The sequence below is a fragment of the Emydura macquarii genome, unplaced genomic scaffold (genome assembly GCF_026122565.2).
Source record: "Emydura macquarii macquarii isolate MOO-44397 ecotype Brisbane River unplaced genomic scaffold, CSIRO-AGI_Emac_v2 contig_298, whole genome shotgun sequence".
In the NCBI taxonomy this organism is placed as follows: Eukaryota; Metazoa; Chordata; order Testudines; family Chelidae; genus Emydura; species Emydura macquarii.
The window spans coordinates 24,297-31,195 of record NW_027130435.1 but is presented as its reverse complement, the minus strand read 5'-3'; the positions used below and the strand labels follow the sequence as shown (position 1 = coordinate 31,195).

Here is a 6,899-nt window from a genome sequence, read left to right as displayed (position 1 = left end):
GGGACGAGCCCTGTGGTGCCTCTGGCCTTGGAGCGGCCGAATCATTTGACCACACGTGATCTCTTAGTGCGGCGTGTCGGGATGGGGGGACCCAGGGCACCGGAGGGCAGCTCTGGGAATATCTCCCAGACAAATCTGGTCTTTAGCCTGTGGGTGTTACAGCCCCAAGCCTGTAACCAGAGACCCATCCTGCCCTGGGGGACCCTGCGCCTGCCCCAGACCACATGGGTCAGGAGGGAATTGAGGGCTGGAGACCTTTGTATCAGATCTGTACTGACTGCAAAGGCTACAAGATGGGAAGTGAAATTAGCAAGCACCGTGGAGGGGCTGGGAGGGTCGTGGGGCCTGGGGCCACCTGAGGGAGGGGCTGAGAGTTGGGGGGCAGCAGTGTGGGCTAGTAGCCAGAGTCTCAGGACACCTGGGTCCTGTTCCTGGCTCTGCTGCTGGGTGACCTTGGGCAAGTCACATCCCCTCTCTGCACCTCAGTTTCCCCATCTGGGGATAATGATCCTGACCGCCTTGGTAAAGTGCTTTGAGATTTGCTGAAGGGAAGAGCCTGGGCCCAGATCCTCAAAGGTATTTCTACTCCCTGTGAGGTCAAGGGGAGTTAGGCACCTAAACACGTCCTAATATCGGGGCCTATTTGTTCTTACTTAGCCCTAATGTTCTCTGAGGCTCAACCCAGCTTCCCTTCTTCCTGCCTCCCAGCCCCATTATCGTCACCCAACCCTGCATCATTCATGAACACAACATCCAGTCTACAGGCCAGGGAGGGAAAAGGCAGGGTGAATTCTCCAAACAACACGTATTTTATTCAGTATCAACATAATAAATAACAAATAGTCAAATACTTGTGGGAAGTGGAGAGAAAAAAAAAAAGGAAAACCCTGAAAATAAATAAAAGTTGGGCCCAGCTTAAAATGCATGAAGCAAAACATTCAAAATTTCAATCTTTTTCACACAATTGTTTCGATGTGCGATTGTCAGGGACTGCTTAAGTTGCCCAGCCACGCTTCATGGTGATAGGTTGGCTGTCCAAATGACATGGCCCCATTCCTGGTCTCGGGTTGGGCGAAGACAAGACCCAAACAGAGAGACCTGGGGACAGAAGCGCGGCAGGCGCCGAGTATAAATCTGGACAGACACAGCATGAGAGAAGCAGCTTTTTGGGCACAGAGTCTTGGCTGGAAAGGCAGGCTCGGGACTGCGAACAGAGGAGCTCTCTGCTGCTGTTTGATTCTGACTTTCAAGATTCCTGGTAAATCAACCAGATCCCATCAAAGGAAATGCCAGACTCAATTATCAATTTGTGCTGCCATCCAGAACACAGGCAGGGCCTCGAACGTTGACCGGCCGCTGGGGTGACAACAGAAGAGAAGAAAATTTCAAACATCGCTGGGGCATTTCCAGACACAAGGTGATTTCCAGACTGAGCCCTTTGTAGCATTTCTCTAACAGCAGAAAAAAATACTCGGCTCTAAAGTCCCTCAGGGGTTACATGCCAGAAGGGAGCCTGGTATGGCCTAGCTGGCCCTTTAAATTGGCGTGTCTCCTTTAACTCAGTTTCTGCAGTGTTTCATTGATCCAGGGGGTGAATTTGGAGATTCTCGTGTATACACTGGGGGGGCACCTGGCCAGATCTCCATTGGAGACGATGCCCTGGACCACCCCGTCACACACCAGCGGCCCGTCGGAATCGCCCTGCCAATACGGAGAATAACATCAGTGACCGACATTACCCAGCCCGGCCTGTCCCCCAGAGATCTCAGATTCTATGGGGGACGGCTGATCTCTGCTTCCGAAGGCCCAGCTCTTGACATCAAACAGACCCCGCCTGGAAAAGGGTCGGCAGAGTGTGAAATCCACAGCTGGGCAGAAGGCTGGAAAGGGCAGTATCCACAAATTGTAACTTTACACAGAGAAATTTTGCTTTTGATATTCCCAACAAGTTTCCATTTTTGCATCAAGAAAATGGAAATTTCGGGTCAGTTCCTCCCAAATGAGAAAATGTCTTTTTTTTTTTTTAAATGACCTAAAACATTTAGTGTGGCATCAGTTTAACAAAATGTTCAACTGCTTTTACCTATCCGTGTCTTGGCTTATGGGATTTGTCGTTCAGGTCTTCAGTCTCCCTAAGGGCTGGGCTCTCTTGAGGACTACATCTCCCAATGCAACCTGGGCTGGCCTCTGCCTGAGCTGTCTGGGGCATCATGGGAATATCAAGTCTCGGTGCATTGTGGGAGATATAGTCCAGGCTGGGACTACACAAGGGAAAATAGCGGCCTGAACTACAGCTCCCAGAAGGTAATGCGCGTCTAAGGAACTGCAGCTTAATGTCCAAATTGTTTGCAATTAAGTATTTTGGGTGAGCTCAAGAAACCAGAATTTAGAATCATAGAAATGTCGGGCTGGACGGGACCTCAAGAGGGCAGCGAGTGTAACCCCCTGCACTGAGGCCAGAGTGAATAAACCTAGATCATCCCTGACAGGTGTTTGTCCATCCTGGTCTTACAAACCTCCAGCGATGGAGATGCCAGAACAACCCTAGTTACCCTTCAACTCTCCTTAGAGTTAGAAAGTTTTTCACAATACACAACCACAATCTCTCTGGCTGCAGATGAAGCCTGTTTCTTCTTGTCCTAGCTTCACTGGACATGGAAAATGTTTGATCACTCTCCTCTTTATAAGAGCCCTGAACATATTTGAAGAGGGTCCTCATATCCCCCCTTTCAGCCTCATCTTTAGCCTAAACACGCCCAGTTCTTGCAGCCTTTCCCATGGGTCAGGTTTTCTAAACCTCTGATCATTTTTTTACTGTTGCTATTTTCTTCTCTGGACTTTCTCCCATTTGTGCGCACAGAAGGAAACATTTCAATCACTGTCCTCATCTCAGCACATTGCCTTGCGGTGGATAATGTCGAAACAAAGCATTTCGACATTTGTGAGTCAAACGTGCTTTTCGGAATTTTCCACTCTGCCGAAAATTTTGAAATCTCAGCTTTTCTTTGAAAGCCAAGGGGGGAATGTCGCCATTTCCCACGGGATGGAAATGCTTTGACGTCTCCTCAACTCCAGCGCAATCCTGATGCTACGGACGTCAGCGGCGAAGCTCCGATGAACGTCTGCAGGGCCAGGATTTTGCCCAAGGTCCTGTCTATTGGGTAGCCTCAGGGTTGAGTTCTCCAGTAGACCTTCCCGTGATGAGGAAGAGTAGAGATGGTCATAAAATAGGGAGGTGAAATGGGGTGATTTGTCATCAACATTTTCCCTGGAACATTTTGTTAAAAAAATCAAAGCCCCAAAATGTCCCGTCACGGGGCATCATGAGAGTTGTGTTTCAGGTGCCTCATGGCCTAATGGGAACACAGTATTCGAAGAACCCTACTGGGTCATCGAGTGCAGTTCCAGCCATCACGGGCAGCCCCGCCGTGTCATCCCATCCATAAATATGAAGCTCCATCATTTCCTCCCACCCAGTCCCTCTCCTTGGAGGTTGTTCCAGGTCCTCCAACCTCTGATGGACAGAAACCTTGTCCCCATCTCCGGCCACCATTGGTCCTGGCCCATTTATTCCCATTTGGATTGTCCTTTAGCTCCATTGGCTTCTTTCCCTGCCTGGTGTTTCCTCCCCCCCACAGTATTTCTACAGCAACCAGACCCCGCTCAGCCTGTGTTTTGCGCTGAACAAGTCCAGCTCTTTCATCAGGCTGACTCTCCGTTCCCCTGAGCATCCCACCAGCCCTTCTCAGCACTGGCACCAGCTGGGATCCTTCTTTCTGGGACACAGCTGCCCAGAAATGTGCATCAGATTCCACCTGTGCTCTGCCCAGAGCCTTTACCAACTGGCCTTAAAACCTCCCCTCTGCCTGCTGGAGGCACCTCGGCTGCTCCATCCCTGGGTCGCATTGGCCTTGCACCCGGCCGCAGACCACAGCCGTCCTGCATCGACTGACATGCCCAGGTCTCTCTCCTCTTCCGATGCTTCCAGCGGAAGAGCCCCCGGCTCAGAGTAGCCATTTCCTTGTTACTTGTGATAAATTTCACCCAGTTTCCATCAGTGCCTTGCACCAGAGACATCCCTGGCTGGGCTGCGTCTCCCATGATGCACCACGGCGTCCCTTCCCGCATCAGTGCAGCATGGGAGAGGCACGGCCATGTGGTTTCCATCAGCTCAGCTGGCAGCAGGCCAGCGGCTCCAGGCAGGGGGACATTTACCTCAAATGCTTTTTTCTTGGTGTTGGCATTGCCGGCGCACAGCATGGTGCTGGGGTTGTAATGTTGGTACCGCTCTCTGCACAGCCCGTCCAGCACCACCTCCTGCTCTGCCTCCTGCAGCCTGTCAGTGGTGGTGTTCATGCCGGTCCAACCCCACCTGGCCCCACTGCACTCGGAGCCTGGCCTGACGTGGTGATCAGCCTCCGGCAGGGGGAGGGATCCTACCCACTCGCTCAGCTCCGCGTCATGCGACAGCTGCCACGGGTGAGAGAAAGAAAAAAACAGATCCAGATCAGAGCAGGAATCAGAGCAGGCGAGGGCCAGCACAGCCAGGCCAGAGCATGGACATGTGTCCAGGGAGTGAGTGTGAGGTCACTGGGCCTGGGGGATGGGATAGGGTGGTGCATGCAGCAGTGTGAGGTCACAGGGATGCAGGGGGATGGAATGGGGGCAGGACCTGCAGCAGTGTGAGGTCACTGGGGGTGGGGTGATGGGATGGGGGTGGTGCCTGCAGCAGTGTGAGGTCACTGGGGGCGGGGTGATAGGATGGGGGTAGTGTCTGAAGCAGTGTGAGGTCACTGGGGGCGGGGTGATAGAATGGGGGCGGTACTTTGATCAGTATGATGTCATTGTCCAAGTTCTCGTTGTTGAAGGCAAATTTGTAATTTTCACATCCCAAACACACATCTAGTCTTTGGGCAACAACATGCCGGCCCCTATCCCGCCCCAGGCCAGGGACTGGCTGGGGACGGCATGTTTCTTACCCCAGGTTGCAGTTACAATGAGCCGCTGTCACCACCACATCCTCCCGGATGAGGAACCTGCCGCAGCTTCCCGCTGACCCGATTTACACGTAGGCCATGTAGGGCCTGGTGCTGGGCGAGGCTTCCTGGCCCCCAATGACCCAAGCTGCACAGAGACAGGGAGGGCATCAAAAAGGAGGCTGGAGTGTGGAACCATGGTCCTGATCTAATCCCACAGGCCAGCCCTCTTCTGGTTTAGGTCAGACCCTTGGGTCCCCCAAGCATGGTGTCCCCCAAATCAGCCCCTCACCCCACCCCACCCAACCTTCCTCTGGATCAGCCCCTAACCCTGGCCGGCCTTGTCTGGTGAGCTCATACACAGCCATCCGTCTGTCTGTCTGTCTGTGGGTCACCCCTTGGCCATCTGCCCTGTCAGAGAACTAGACTAGGGATTCCTTAGCAGCCCCGGCCCCATTTTCCTGCCGCCTGAGACTCGCCTGAGCCTTATGGCTTATTCTATTTCCCTGCCCCGTTCTCACTACTGGAACGGCAAAACTTTTTCAGCAAATACCCAATTTGCCGGAAAATGCAATTCCCGGAAAAGGAGACAAGTTTCATTCTGGCCACTGTGAAACGAAGCATCTTAACTTTTTGTTTGGAAACTCTGTTTTGTGTAGAAGTGGAGGGAGTTATTCTTTTTAAATACTTTTTTTTAAAAGTGTGGAAAAAAACCCTACTAACCGACCTGAAATGAAATGAAAAAACACCCCCCCCAAAATTGTTTCGGTTTGAAGGAAGGGGCTGAAAACGAATGAAAAAGCACGAGGAAAAATAAAAGGATTCTGGATCAACTTTTTGTTTCAAATTTACATTTTGGGTTCAAAACGCTGCTAATTAAAGAAAATAAGGGTGAAAAACACCTGAAAAGGGCCCAAAATGGAACCCAAAATGGGAAAAAAATTTGCCTCAGGCCAAAGGAAACAGCCCAAAGCAAATGAAAAACGGAAACCTTTTGGCTTGGAATCAAAGTATTTTTAGGGTTTTCCCTTGGGCGAGAAAGAAATCCTTTTTGGTAGGAACCCAATCTCCCCCTCCCCCGGATTTTACGCTTTGGCCGCTGAACCAGAAAGTCAATGGTTCGCTCGGCCGGGCGGTTCCTTTATTTCTCTGGCAGGCATTTTCCCCAGCCCGCAAATCGTTTGCTAGCCTCGTCCTGGCCTCTCCCCAGTTTGCTGCTGCCCCTTTTAAAGTGCATGCCCCAGAGTTCGGTGCAGGAGCTCAGTATCCTCCGGGAAATAACACGCCCAGTCCTGGCTCACCATGGCCCTGTTCACGCGGCCAGGGATGGCACTAGACTTTTGTGCCGCAGTTACGCACGGGGAGTTCGGGGATGGGCCATGTCAGATTGAAATAAAGTTTGGCTGGAGAATTTCACCCCAGCGGGGATGGGAGTGAAGCTGCTTTAGGAGGGAATCTTGGTTCTCTGGTGTTTAGGTCTGGGGGTCCCGGGGACACCAAAGGCAGCATTAACATCCCTCCGCAAGCTTTCCTAAGCCCCCAAAGGCTAACTTGGGTCTCAGCAGCATTGAAAATCCGGCAGCTTAGTAAGAGATCTTCTGAGTGTCAGAATGGGTTGGCCACATATCGGCACCATCTATCTATCTATCTATCTATCTATCTATCTATCTATCTATCTATCTATCCCTCCGTCTGTCCATCCGTCCGACCGTCTGTCTGTCTATGTCTGAAGAGATCTCTGAGCCATCAGTGATTATTGTCGAGAACTCATTGTCAACGGGAAGGAACCCAGAGGACCCAACAAAGGCAAAGATTGCATTGATCTATAAAGAGGGGAATATGGGAACCCAGGGAATTATAGACCAGTCCCCATCATTTTGGAAAGAGAATGGAGCAAATAACCAAACATTCAAATTCTAAGCG

The 6,899-nt window shown here is 51.5% G+C and overlaps 1 pseudogene; it reads right to left on the bottom strand.

The window, feature by feature from the left end:
* Positions 1-1,554: 1,554 nt before the first annotated feature.
* On the bottom strand, positions 1,555-5,116 carry LOC137156580 (duodenase-1-like; annotated as a pseudogene).
* Between the last annotated feature and the right edge of the window lie 1,783 nt (positions 5,117-6,899).